The following is a 14,716-nucleotide window of genomic DNA, read 5'->3' as shown; positions in this document are numbered from 1 at the left end:
TGTTACTACTGTGGTGATTCTACACATGTTATCTCAGCATGCTCTAAACGTCTTACTAAGGTTGTTAGTCCGGTCGTCATTGGTAATTTGCAACCTAAATTTATTCTATCTGTAACTTTGATTTGCTCACTGTCATCGTATCCTGTCATGGCGTTTGTGGACTCAGGTGCGGCCCTGAGCCTTATGGATCTGTCATTTGCCAAGCGCTGCGGATTTGTTCTTGAGCCATTGGAAAATCCTATCCCTCTTAGGGGTATTGATTCTACGCCATTGGCAAAAAATAAACCGCAGTTTTGGACACAGGTTACCATGTGCATGACTCCCGAACATCGGGAGGTAATACGTTTTCTTGTTCTGCATAAAATGCATGATTTGGTTGTTTTGGGTTTGCCATGGTTACAGACCCATAATCCAGTCTTGGACTGGAAGGCTATGTCAGTGTCAAGTTGGGGCTGCCATGGAATTCATGGAGATTCCCTGCCCTTGTCTATTGCTTCTTCTACGCCTTCGGAAGTTCCGGCGTATTTGTCTGATCCGCAGCGGATTGGCCGCTGCAGATTCGTAGCAGTTTTCCATCACGTTTACAGTAACATGTAAACCTATGGAAAACCAAATCCGCTGTGCCCATGGTGCGGAAAATACCGCGCGGAAACACTGCATTGTATTTTCCGCATCATGTCAATTCTTTGTGCGGATTCTGCAGCGCTTTACACCTGTTCCTGAATAGTAATCCACAGGTGAAATCCACACAAAAAACACTGGAAATCCACGTTAGATTTTTCAAAAACTGTGCGGAAAAATCCTCACACGAATCCGGAACGTGGGCACATAGCCTTAGGGTTAGGGTTGGAATTAGAGTTAGGGTTGGAATTAGGGTTAGCGTTGGAAATAGGGTTAATATTAGGGTTAGGGGTGTGTTGGGGTTAGGGTTAGGCTTGTGGTTAGGGTTGGGATTAGGGTTAGGGTTGTGGTTAGGGTTGGAATTAGGGTTAGGGGTGTGTTGGGGTTAGGGTTGTGGTTATGGGTGTTGGGGTTAGGGTTGTGATTAGGGTTATGGCTAGAGTTGGGATTAGGTTAGGGGTGTGATGGGGTTAGTGTTGGAGTTAGAATTGAGGGGTTTCCACTGTTTAGGCACATCAGAGGTCTCCAAAAGCGACATGGCACCACCATTGATTCCAGCCAATCTTGCGTTCAAAAAGTCAAATGTTGCTCCCTCCCTTCCGAGCCCCGACGTGCGCCCAAACAGTGGTTTACCCAAACACATGGGGCATAAGCGTACTCAGGAAAAATTGCACAACAATTTTGGGGGTCTAATTTCTCCTGTTACCCTTGGGAAAATAACAAAATGGGGGCTAAAAACTTATTTTTGTGGGAAAAAAAATATTTTTTATTTTCACAGCTCTGCGTTATAAATTTCTGTGAAGCACTTGAGGGTTCAAAGTGCTCACCACACATCTAGATAAGTTCCCTGGGGGGGTCTAGTTTCTAAAATGGGGTCATTTGTGGGGGGTTTCTACTGTTTAGGCAAATCAGGGTCTCTGCAAACGTAACATGACGCCCGCAGACAATTCCTTCAAAGTCTGCATTCCAAAACGTCACTACTTCTCTTCCGAGTCCTGAAATGTGCCCAAACCCCCACACATGGAGTATCAGCGTACTCAGGAAAAACTGGACAACAACTTTTGGGGTCCAATTTCTCCTGCTACTCTTGTGAAAATAAAAAATTGCTGGCTAAAAAATAATTTTTGAGGAAAGAAAAATGATTTTTTATTTGCACGGCTCTGTGTTATAAACTTCTGTGAAGCACTTGGGGGTTCAAAGTGCTCATCCAATCTCTAGATAAGTTCCTTGGGGGTAATTAATTCAACATCTGTCTCCTATAATACCAGGGCACTTCACAACAATGTCACAACTAATCCCACGTAATTATACATGGGAAGAAGAAGAGGTCTCAAATAAATATTTAAAACCAATGTTTATTGATATGTATTAAAATTAGCATAATAAAAAAGCAAAGAATACCGTAGGGGACACCTATGTTGTGAATTTACCTTTTGGCTCCCTCTAGTGGCTACTAGTGTTTTTACTCTGGGTATGTCTATCATCCCTTGTATGCTCACCTGGGTCGTTAGGTCAGGGGTGTTGCTATATTAGCTCCCTGGACCTTCAGTTCAATGCCTGGCAACGTTGATATCAGAGCTAATCTGTAGTGCTCTTGTCTACTGATCCTGGTTCCTGCTTGATTAAGCTAAGTCTGCTTTCTTGCTTTTTGCTATTGTTTTTGTTTGCATTTTTGTCCAGCTAGTACATAATCTGTATCCTATCCTTGCTGGAAGCTCTAGGGAGGCTGGAGTTCTCCCCCCGGGCCGTTAGACGGTTCGGGGGTTCTTGAATCTCCAGTGTGGATTTTTGTAGGGTTTTTGTTGACCATATAAGTTATCTTACTACATTCTGCTATTAGTGAGTGGGCCTCTCTTTGCTAAACCTAGTTCATCTCTGTGTTTGTCATTTCCTCTTACCTCACCGTTATTATTTGTGGGGGGCTTGTATCCTACTTTTGGGGTCTATTCTCTGGAGGCAAGAGAGGTCTTTGTTTTCCTCTTCTAGGGGTAGTTAGTCCTCCGGCTGGCGCGAGACATCTAGCGACCAACGTAGGCATGTTCCCCGGCTACTTCTAGTGTTGGCGTTAGGAGTAGATATATGGTCAACCCAGTTACCACTGCCCTGTGAGCTGGATTTTTGTACTTCGCAGACTTACTTGTTCCTCTGAGACCCTCGCCATTGGGGTCATAACAGTTTGCCAGGCCAGTATTAAATGTTAAATGCATTGCAGAAGCGGGATTATAAGAAAGAAAGTTCTGAGGTTTTTTTTTTCTCTCTCTCATTTTTTTTTCTTTTCCCCTTTACCTCTGAGTGGCTTGTGATTGCTGCAGACATGAATGTCCAGACCTTGATTAGAAGTGTGGACCAGCTTGCTGCTCGTGTGCAGGGCATACAAGATTATGTTACCAGAAATCCTATGTCAGAACCTAAGATACCGATTCCTGAACTGTTTTCCGGAGACCGATTTAAGTTTAGAAATTTCAGGAATAATTGTAAATTGTTTTTGTCCCTGAGACCCTGTTCCTCTGGAGACTCTGCTCAGCAAGTGAAAATTGTTATTTCTTTTTTATGGGGCGACCCTCAGGATTGGGCTTTCTCGCTGGCGCCAGGAGATCCGGCATTGGCTGATATTGATGCGTTTTTTCTGGCGCTCGGTTTGCTTTATGAGGAACCCAATCTTGAGATTCAGGCAGAAAAAGCCTTGCTGGCTATGTCTCAGGGCCAGGACGAGGCTGAAGTGTATTGCCAAAAATTTCGGAAATGGTCCGTGCTGACCCAGTGGAACGAGTGTGCATTGGCTGCAAATTTTAGAAATGGTCTTTCTGAAGCCATTAAGAATGTGATGGTGGGTTTTCCCATTCCCACAGGTCTGAATGATTCTATGGCCCTGGCTATTCAAATCGACCGGCGGTTGCGGGAGCGCAAAACCGCAAATTCCCTCATGGTGTTGTCTGAACAGGCACCTGAATTAATGCAATGTGATAGAATCCTGACTAGAAATGAGCGGAAAATTCATAGACGCCAGAATGGCTTGTGTTACTACTGTGGTGATTCTACACATGTTATCTCAGCATGCTCTAAACGTCTTACTAAGGTTGTTAGTCCGGTCGTCATTGGTAATTTGCAACCTAAATTTATTCTATCTGTAACTTTGATTTGCTCACTGTCATCGTATCCTGTCATGGCGTTTGTGGACTCAGGTGCGGCCCTGAGCCTTATGGATCTGTCATTTGCCAAGCGCTGCGGATTTGTTCTTGAGCCATTGGAAAATCCTATCCCTCTTAGGGGTATTGATTCTACGCCATTGGCAAAAAATAAACCGCAGTTTTGGACACAGGTTACCATGTGCATGACTCCCGAACATCGGGAGGTAATACGTTTTCTTGTTCTGCATAAAATGCATGATTTGGTTGTTTTGGGTTTGCCATGGTTACAGACCCATAATCCAGTCTTGGACTGGAAGGCTATGTCAGTGTCAAGTTGGGGCTGCCATGGAATTCATGGAGATTCCCTGCCCTTGTCTATTGCTTCTTCTACGCCTTCGGAAGTTCCGGCGTATTTGTCTGATCCGCAGCGGATTGGCCGCTGCAGATTCGTAGCAGTTTTCCATCACGTTTACAGTAACATGTAAACCTATGGAAAACCAAATCCGCTGTGCCCATGGTGCGGAAAATACCGCGCGGAAACACTGCATTGTATTTTCCGCATCATGTCAATTCTTTGTGCGGATTCTGCAGCGCTTTACACCTGTTCCTGAATAGTAATCCACAGGTGAAATCCACACAAAAAACACTGGAAATCCACGTTAGATTTTTCAAAAACTGTGCGGAAAAATCCTCACACGAATCCGGAACGTGGGCACATAGCCTTAGGGTTAGGGTTGGAATTAGAGTTAGGGTTGGAATTAGGGTTAGCGTTGGAAATAGGGTTAATATTAGGGTTAGGGGTGTGTTGGGGTTAGGGTTAGGCTTGTGGTTAGGGTTGGGATTAGGGTTAGGGTTGTGGTTAGGGTTGGAATTAGGGTTAGGGGTGTGTTGGGGTTAGGGTTGTGGTTATGGGTGTTGGGGTTAGGGTTGTGATTAGGGTTATGGCTAGAGTTGGGATTAGGTTAGGGGTGTGATGGGGTTAGTGTTGGAGTTAGAATTGAGGGGTTTCCACTGTTTAGGCACATCAGAGGTCTCCAAAAGCGACATGGCACCACCATTGATTCCAGCCAATCTTGCGTTCAAAAAGTCAAATGTTGCTCCCTCCCTTCCGAGCCCCGACGTGCGCCCAAACAGTGGTTTACCCAAACACATGGGGCATAAGCGTACTCAGGAAAAATTGCACAACAATTTTGGGGGTCTAATTTCTCCTGTTACCCTTGGGAAAATAACAAAATGGGGGCTAAAAACTTATTTTTGTGGGAAAAAAAATATTTTTTATTTTCACAGCTCTGCGTTATAAATTTCTGTGAAGCACTTGAGGGTTCAAAGTGCTCACCACACATCTAGATAAGTTCCCTGGGGGGGTCTAGTTTCTAAAATGGGGTCATTTGTGGGGGGTTTCTACTGTTTAGGCAAATCAGGGTCTCTGCAAACGTAACATGACGCCCGCAGACAATTCCTTCAAAGTCTGCATTCCAAAACGTCACTACTTCTCTTCCGAGTCCTGAAATGTGCCCAAACCCCCACACATGGAGTATCAGCGTACTCAGGAAAAACTGGACAACAACTTTTGGGGTCCAATTTCTCCTGCTACTCTTGTGAAAATAAAAAATTGCTGGCTAAAAAATAATTTTTGAGGAAAGAAAAATGATTTTTTATTTGCACGGCTCTGTGTTATAAACTTCTGTGAAGCACTTGGGGGTTCAAAGTGCTCATCCAATCTCTAGATAAGTTCCTTGGGGGTAATTAATTCAACATCTGTCTCCTATAATACCAGGGCACTTCACAACAATGTCACAACTAATCCCACGTAATTATACATGGGAAGAAGAAGAGGTCTCAAATAAATATTTAAAACCAATGTTTATTGATATGTATTAAAATTAGCATAATAAAAAAGCAAAGAATACCGTAGGGGACACCTATGTTGTGAATTTACCTTTTGGCTCCCTCTAGTGGCTACTAGTGTTTTTACTCTGGGTATGTCTATCATCCCTTGTATGCTCACCTGGGTCGTTAGGTCAGGGGTGTTGCTATATTAGCTCCCTGGACCTTCAGTTCAATGCCTGGCAACGTTGATATCAGAGCTAATCTGTAGTGCTCTTGTCTACTGATCCTGGTTCCTGCTTGATTAAGCTAAGTCTGCTTTCTTGCTTTTTGCTATTGTTTTTGTTTGCATTTTTGTCCAGCTAGTACATAATCTGTATCCTATCCTTGCTGGAAGCTCTAGGGAGGCTGGAGTTCTCCCCCCGGGCCGTTAGACGGTTCGGGGGTTCTTGAATCTCCAGTGTGGATTTTTGTAGGGTTTTTGTTGACCATATAAGTTATCTTACTACATTCTGCTATTAGTGAGTGGGCCTCTCTTTGCTAAACCTAGTTCATCTCTGTGTTTGTCATTTCCTCTTACCTCACCGTTATTATTTGTGGGGGGCTTGTATCCTACTTTTGGGGTCTATTCTCTGGAGGCAAGAGAGGTCTTTGTTTTCCTCTTCTAGGGGTAGTTAGTCCTCCGGCTGGCGCGAGACATCTAGCGACCAACGTAGGCATGTTCCCCGGCTACTTCTAGTGTTGGCGTTAGGAGTAGATATATGGTCAACCCAGTTACCACTGCCCTATGAGCTGGATTTTTGTACTTCGCAGACTTACTTGTTCCTCTGAGACCCTCGCCATTGGGGTCATAACAGTTTGCCAGGCCAGTATTAAATGTTAAATGCATTGCAGAAGCGGGATTATAAGAAAGAAAGTTCTGAGGTTTTTTTTTTCTCTCTCTCATTTTTTTTTCTTTTCCCCTTTACCTCTGAGTAGCTTGTGATTGCTGCAGACATGAATGTCCAGACCTTGATTACAAGTGTGGACCAGCTTGCTGCTCGTGTGCAGGGCATACAAGATTATGTTACCAGAAATCCTATGTCAGAACCTAAGATACCGATTCCTGAACTGTTTTCCGGAGACCGATTTAAGTTTAGAAATTTCAGGAATAATTGTAAATTGTTTTTGTCCCTGAGACCCTGTTCCTCTGGAGACTCTGCTCAGCAAGTGAAAATTGTTATTTCTTTTTTATGGGGCGACCCTCAGGATTGGGCTTTCTCGCTGGCGCCAGGAGATCCGGCATTGGCTGATATTGATGCGTTTTTTCTGGCGCTCGGTTTGCTTTATGAGGAACCCAATCTTGAGATTCAGGCAGAAAAAGCCTTGCTGGCTATGTCTCAGGGCCAGGACGAGGCTGAAGTGTATTGCCAAAAATTTCGGAAATGGTCCGTGCTGACCCAGTGGAACGAGTGTGCATTGGCTGCAAATTTTAGAAATGGTCTTTCTGAAGCCATTAAGAATGTGATGGTGGGTTTTCCCATTCCCACAGGTCTGAATGATTCTATGGCCCTGGCTATTCAAATCTACCGGCGGTTGCGGGAGCGCAAAACCGCAAATTCCCTCATGGTGTTGTCTGAACAGGCACCTGAATTAATGCAATGTGATAGAATCCTGACTAGAAATGAGCGGAAAATTCATAGACGCCAGAATGGCTTGTGTTACTACTGTGGTGATTCTACACATGTTATCTCAGCATGCTCTAAACGTCTTACTAAGGTTGTTAGTCCGGTCGTCATTGGTAATTTGCAACCTAAATTTATTCTATCTGTAACTTTGATTTGCTCACTGTCATCGTATCCTGTCATGGCGTTTGTGGACTCAGGTGCGGCCCTGAGCCTTATGGATCTGTCATTTGCCAAGCGCTGCGGATTTGTTCTTGAGCCATTGGAAAATCCTATCCCTCTTAGGGGTATTGATTCTACGCCATTGGCAAAAAATAAACCGCAGTTTTGGACACAGGTTACCATGTGCATGACTCCCGAACATCGGGAGGTAATACGTTTTCTTGTTCTGCATAAAATGCATGATTTGGTTGTTTTGGGTTTGCCATGGTTACAGACCCATAATCCAGTCTTGGACTGGAAGGCTATGTCAGTGTCAAGTTGGGGCTGCCATGGAATTCATGGAGATTCCCTGCCCTTGTCTATTGCTTCTTCTACGCCTTCGGAAGTTCCGGCGTATTTGTCTGATTATCAGGATGTCTTCAGCGAGTCTAAGTCCAGTGCACTGCCTCCTCATAGGGAATGTGACTGTGCAATAGATTTGATCCCTGGCAGTAAGTTTCCTAAGGGGAGACTGTTTAATCTGTCGGTACCTGAACATACCGCGATGCGTTCATATATCAAGGAGTCTCTTGAGAAGGGGCATATCCGTTCTTCTTCTTCCCCTCTTGGTGCGGGATTCTTTTTTGTGGCCAAAAAGGACGGATCTTTGAGGCCTTGTATTGACTATCGGCTTTTAAATAAGATCACTGTCAAATTTCAGTATCCTTTGCCGTTGTTGCCAGATTTGTTTGCCCGGATTAAAGGTGCCAAGTGGTTCACCAAGATAGACCTTCGTGGTGCGTACAACCTTGTGCGCATTAGGCAGGGCGATGAATGGAAAACCGCATTCAATACGCCCGAAGGTCATTTTGAGTACTTGGTGATGCCATTTGGGCTCTCTAATGCACCTTCAGTTTTTCAGTCCTTCATGCATGACATTTTCCGGAAGTATCTGGATAAATTTTTGATTGTTTATCTGGATGATATTCTGGTTTTTTCTGATGATTGGGACTCGCATGTGGAGCAGGTCAGGATGGTTTTTGAGATTTTGCGTGAAAATTCTTTGTTTGTAAAAGGCTCAAAGTGTCTCTTTGGTGTACAGAAGGTTCCCTTTTTGGGGTTCATTTTTTCCCCTTCTGCTGTGGAGATGGATCCAGTCAAGGTCCGAGCTATTCATGATTGGACTCAACCCTCGTCAGTTAAGAGTCTTCAGAAGTTCTTGGGTTTTGCTAACTTCTACCGTCGTTTTATCGCAAATTTCTCTAGCGTTGTTAAACCGCTGACGGATATGACCAAGAAAGGCTCTGATGTAGCTAACTGGGCTCCTGCTGCCGTGGAGGCTTTCCAGGAGTTGAAACGCCGGTTTACTTCGGCGCCTGTTTTGTGCCAGCCTGATGTCTCACTTCCCTTTCAGGTTGAGGTGGATGCTTCGGAGATTGGGGCAGGGGCCGTTTTGTCGCAGAGAGGCCCTGGTTGCTCTACTATGAGACCTTGTGCCTTTTTCTCTAGGAAGTTTTCGCCGGCAGAGCGAAATTATGATGTGGGCAATCGGGAGTTATTGGCCATGAAGTGGGCATTTGAGGAGTGGCGTCATTGGCTCGAGGGTGCTAAGCATCGGGTGGTGGTCTTGACTGATCACAAAAATTTGATGTATCTCGAGTCTGCTAAACGCCTGAATCCTAGACAGGCCCGCTGGTCATTGTTTTTCTCCCGTTTTGACTTTGTGGTCTCGTATTTACCAGGTTCTAAGAATGTGAAGGCCGATGCTCTGTCTAGGAGCTTTGTGCCTGATGCTCCTGGAGTCGCTGAACCTGAGGGTATTCTTAAGGAAGGAGTTATCTTGTCAGCGATTTCTCCAGATCTGCGACGTGTGTTGCAGAGATTTCAGGCTGGTAGGCCTGACTCTTGTCCACCTGACAGATTGTTTGTGCCTGCTAAATGGACCAGCAGAGTCATTTCCGAGGTTCATTCCTCAGTGTTGGCAGGGCACCCGGGAATTTTTGGCACCAGAGATCTGGTGGCCAGGTCCTTTTGGTGGCCTTCCTTGTCAAGGGATGTGCGGTCATTTGTGCAGTCCTGCGGTACTTGTGCTCGAGCTAAGCCTTGCTGTTCTCGTGCCAGCGGGTTGCTCTTGCCCTTGCCTGTCCCAAAGAGACCTTGGACACACATCTCTATGGATTTCATTTCGGATCTTCCGGTGTCTAAGGGCATGTCTGTCATCTGGGTGATATGTGATCGTTTCTCCAAGATGGTCCATCTGGTTCCTTTGCCTAAGCTGCCTTCCTCTGCTGATCTGGTTCCTGTGTTCTTCCAGAACGTGGTTCGTTTGCACGGCATTCCTGAGAATATTGTGTCGGACAGAGGATCCCAGTTTGTTTCCAGGTTCTGGCGATCCTTTTGTGGTAGGATGGGCATTGATTTGTCGTTTTCGTCCGCTTTTCATCCACAGACTAACGGACAAACGGAACGAACTAATCAGACTCTGGAGGCGTATTTGAGGTGTTTTGTCTCTTCTGATCAGGATGATTGGGTGACCTTCTTGCCGTTGGCTGAATTTGCCCTTAATAATCGGGCTAGTTCTGCCACCTTGGTTTCGCCATTTTTCTGCAACTCCGGTTTCCATCCTCGTTTTTCCTCGGGACATGTGGAGCCTTCTGACTGTCCTGGAGTGGATTCTGTGGTGGATAGGTTGCAGCGGATCTGGAATCATGTGGTGGACAACTTGAAGTTGTCACAGGAGAAGGCTCAGCGTTTTGCCAATCGCCGCCGCGGTGTGGGTCCCCGACTTCGTGTTGGGGATTTGGTATGGCTGTCTTCTCGATTTGTTCCTATGAAGGTCTCCTCTCCCAAATTTAAGCCTCGATTCATTGGTCCTTACAAGATATTGGAGATCCTTAATCCTGTATCCTTTCGCCTGGATCTTCCGGTGTCGTTTGCCATTCACAACGTATTTCATAGGTCCTTGTTGCGGCGGTACGTTGTGCCTGTGGTTCCTTCTGCTGAGCCTCCTGCTCCGGTGTTGGTTGAGGGCGAGTTGGAGTACGTGGTGGAGAAGATCTTAGATTCTCGTCTCTCCAGGCGGAGGCTTCAGTACCTGGTCAAGTGGAAGGGCTATGGTCAGGAGGATAATTCCTGGGTGGTCGCCTCTGATGTGCATGCGGCCGATTTAGTTCGCACCTTTCACGCCGCTCATCCTGATCGCCCTGGTGGTCTTGGTGAGGGTTCGGTGACCCCTCACTAAGGGGGGGGTACTGTTGTGAATTTACCTTTTGGCTCCCTCTAGTGGCTACTAGTGTTTTTACTCTGGGTATGTCTATCATCCCTTGTATGCTCACCTGGGTCGTTAGGTCAGGGGTGTTGCTATATTAGCTCCCTGGACCTTCAGTTCAATGCCTGGCAACGTTGATATCAGAGCTAATCTGTAGTGCTCTTGTCTACTGATCCTGGTTCCTGCTTGATTAAGCTAAGTCTGCTTTCTTGCTTTTTGCTATTGTTTTTGTTTGCATTTTTGTCCAGCTAGTACATAATCTGTATCCTATCCTTGCTGGAAGCTCTAGGGAGGCTGGAGTTCTCCCCCCGGGCCGTTAGACGGTTCGGGGGTTCTTGAATCTCCAGTGTGGATTTTTGTAGGGTTTTTGTTGACCATATAAGTTATCTTACTACATTCTGCTATTAGTGAGTGGGCCTCTCTTTGCTAAACCTAGTTCATCTCTGTGTTTGTCATTTCCTTTTACCTCACCGTTATTATTTGTGGGGGGCTTGTATCCTACTTTTGGGGTCTATTCTCTGGAGGCAAGAGAGGTCTTTGTTTTCCTCTTCTAGGGGTAGTTAGTCCTCCGGCTGGCGCGAGACATCTAGCGACCAACGTAGGCATGTTCCCCGGCTACTTCTAGTGTTGGCGTTAGGAGTAGATATATGGTCAACCCAGTTACCACTGCCCTATGAGCTGGATTTTTGTACTTCGCAGACTTGCTGATATCTCTGAGACCCTCGCCATTGGGGTCATAACACACCTAAGCACAAGGATATATATGTCTCTATACTCAATAAGATAATTACATTCCTAGTAACCTAATAGTAGGTATTAGATTATAACTCAACTGCATTAAGAAGATGTTTATGAACATATATCAATTAAATCTAAAATGATATCCACAGCAAGGCAGTTATACATCAAATAGTCACATAATAAGGCCAAGATTATAGTATCCAGACAACACTGCAATAACTCTGCAATATAATATGGCACAGTGGCCCCTATTCACTATATCTGGCAAACTCCTAATCAATAGACCTCCATAGTACAAGTGTGAAAACAAATATAGTATAATACAGTGAGCCAGTATATTACCTGATACCCGCGGTGTCCCCTCACCCCGACGCGCGTTTCACCTCCTGCTTCTTCTGATCTTAGTTGTCTCAGCAGATTAGAAAGAAAATTATAGACAAACATGATAAAGGTAAAAGTTATAAGACCATCTCCAAGTAGCTTGATGTTCCTGTGACTACAGTTGCACATATTATTCAGAAATTTAGGATCCATGGGATTGTAGCCAACCACCCTGGACGTGGCTGCAGGAGGAAAATTGATGACAAATCAAAGAGACAGATAATACGAATCGTAACAAAAGAGCCAGAAAAACTTTTAAACAGCTTAAAGGTGAACTTCAAGCTCAAGGAACATCAGTGTCAGATTGCACCATCCAACGTTGTATGAGCCAAAGTGGACTTCATGGGTGACGACCAAGGAGGACACTATTATTGAAAAAAAATCATAAAAAAGCCAGACTAGAATTTGCCAAACAACATGTTGACAAGCCACAAAGCTTCTGGGAGAATGTCCTATGGATAGAGGAGACAAAAATTGAACTTTTTGGCAAGGCACATCAGCTATGTGTTCACAGACAGAAAAATGAAGCATTGCATGAAACGAACATTGTCCCTACTGTGAAACATGGAGGAGGCTCTGTTATGTTCTGGTGCTGCTTTGCTGCATCTGGCACAGGGTGTCTAGAGTCTGTGCAGGGTACAATGAAATCTCAAGACTATCAAGGGATTCTAGAGAGAAATGTGCTGCCCAGTGTCAGAAAGCTTGGTCTCAGTCGCAGGTCATGGGTCTTGCAACAGGATAATGACCTAAAACACACAGCTAAAAACACCCAAGAATGGTTAAGAGGAAAACATTGGACTATTCTGAAGTGGCCTTCTATGAGCCCTGACCTAAATCCCATTGAGCATCTTTGGAAAGAGCTGAAACATGCCGTCTGGAAAAGGCAACCTTCAAACACGAGACAACTGGAGCAGTTTGCTCTTGAGGAGTGGGCCAAAATACCTGTCGAGAAGTGCAGAAGTCTCATTGACAGTTATATGAATCGTTTGATTGAAGTGATTGCTTCAATAGGTTGTGCAACAAAATATTAAGTAAATATTTTAATAGATTTTTTATTTATTATTACTTTTGTCAGATTCAAGTTATTTCTGTGACCATAGCGTTTTTTTCTGTAATTAAAAGAGGGGTACCAACAATTTTGACCACGTGTGTAATTACAAATACCCCGAGCATTTATCAAATAATAAAGGCAAAGCTACAATACAAAAGATAATGATAAAAATCAGTTGTATACAAAAAAATGCTATGATACGTGTATATGCATGAGGTCCTCACAGAGAAAACATAAGTAAATGAAAAATGGATGGGCTTTCAACACATTTTTATTTTTATCACATTTGGTCAAAATGTGAGTTTTCCCATCAATGTATCATCAGTTTTTCTGTATGCAATTTCTCAAGCGTTCCTTATTAAATTGTCAGAGAAAAACGGATAGCATAGAATTAAAGTAAAATTAAACTAAATTGCCATCAGCATGCTTTTCCGAGTTTTTCATTAACCCATAAACTTGAATGGTGAGTTTGAGCCATGAATCGAACATTGTTCCATTTTTGTTGGATTTCTTTTTTTTGTTTGTTTTTTTTGTGGACATTTGTGCCCTAATTCATTAAAGGTTTTATGAAAGTTCTTGATTATTTGTGATGCATTTAATTACAAAATACATAGTAACATTAACAATACATGGATGAAAATATCCTGTGGGTCCCTAGTGCTTTAAGTAGTCATTTATACAGTGCTGGTAATTTTTTATACCACCTTATTTATTCTACCGTCTTTTTGGAGCACAATTTTTTTTATGTACTTTAAACTTTTTACCATGTAAATTGGCAGCCTGCTCTTTGAGCCATGTGCTTTATAGGAGTATACTGCCACCTTCTGGCTACTTTGCACTTATATGTGTTGACAAATAATATAGGAACTTTTCCAGGTAGCCATTGATTTGTACTGTGATTGTAGTGTACTTTGTTCTGCATTTATCAACTACTTAAATCTCAAAAAAAGGACATAATGCCAAAGTATAAACAATTAATGTAATTTTATTAATGTAATTTTATTAAGTATAACAACAATTTAAAATTGGAGAAACTGACAAGGTAAGTGCATAGTGCAACAAGTTTAAGAATAACAGGATACAGATCAAAGTTACTGAGAAGTGAACATAAGAAGACCAAATAAATACCCATACATATAAGCAAAGTGCATAAATAAGTGTCCTTCAACATAAATACCAGTAAGAGGATGATCCGTATTACCCCAAGACTCCAGCTCCAACGTACGTTTCGCCTACCGTGGCTTTTTCAAGGAGTGAGGAGGGATCAGAGATCGTGAGCTTATATACATGACCCCAACCAATCATACCTAATACACCATATCATGTGACTTATATGTTAAAATCATGAACCAGGAAGTATAAAAATATACACCATAACAAAACAAGATGAGGGACTAAAAAACCGCATATAAAAAGCAGATATAAACATTTAAAACATTCTCCAAAAGAGCATATGCAAAAAGATTACAGAGCATAAACAGGAAGTGACATATCGCATACATACTAACATAGTGTATTATGTTACACAAAAGTACCGCCCAGTAAGGAACACGTTTAATTGACTACACCGCATCTAAAATTAAATATTTATTTATAGACAAGATCTAAATCACTGAAGAAGTAAACCGGCATATCAGTCGGAAATGACGAAGTGGAGGTGTGTTCGCTACAAAGTTACAATGCGTTCCAGCTTGAACCGCAAGCGGTAACTACTCCCAGAAGCAGTAACTCCGACCGGAAGTAACGTAACCCGGATGTGTTCACAGAAGAATGATAATGCGTTCCAGCTTGGACCGCAAGCGGTAACTACTCCCAGAAGCAGGGACTACGGCCGGAAATGACGTAACCCAGATATATTCACAGCAAGATGATAATGCGTACCAGCTTGGAACGC

The sequence above is a fragment of the Ranitomeya variabilis genome, chromosome 3, assembly GCF_051348905.1.
Source record: "Ranitomeya variabilis isolate aRanVar5 chromosome 3, aRanVar5.hap1, whole genome shotgun sequence".
Lineage (NCBI taxonomy): Eukaryota > Metazoa > Chordata > Amphibia > Anura > Dendrobatidae > Ranitomeya > Ranitomeya variabilis.
Note: the sequence above shows the minus strand (reverse complement) of the source record.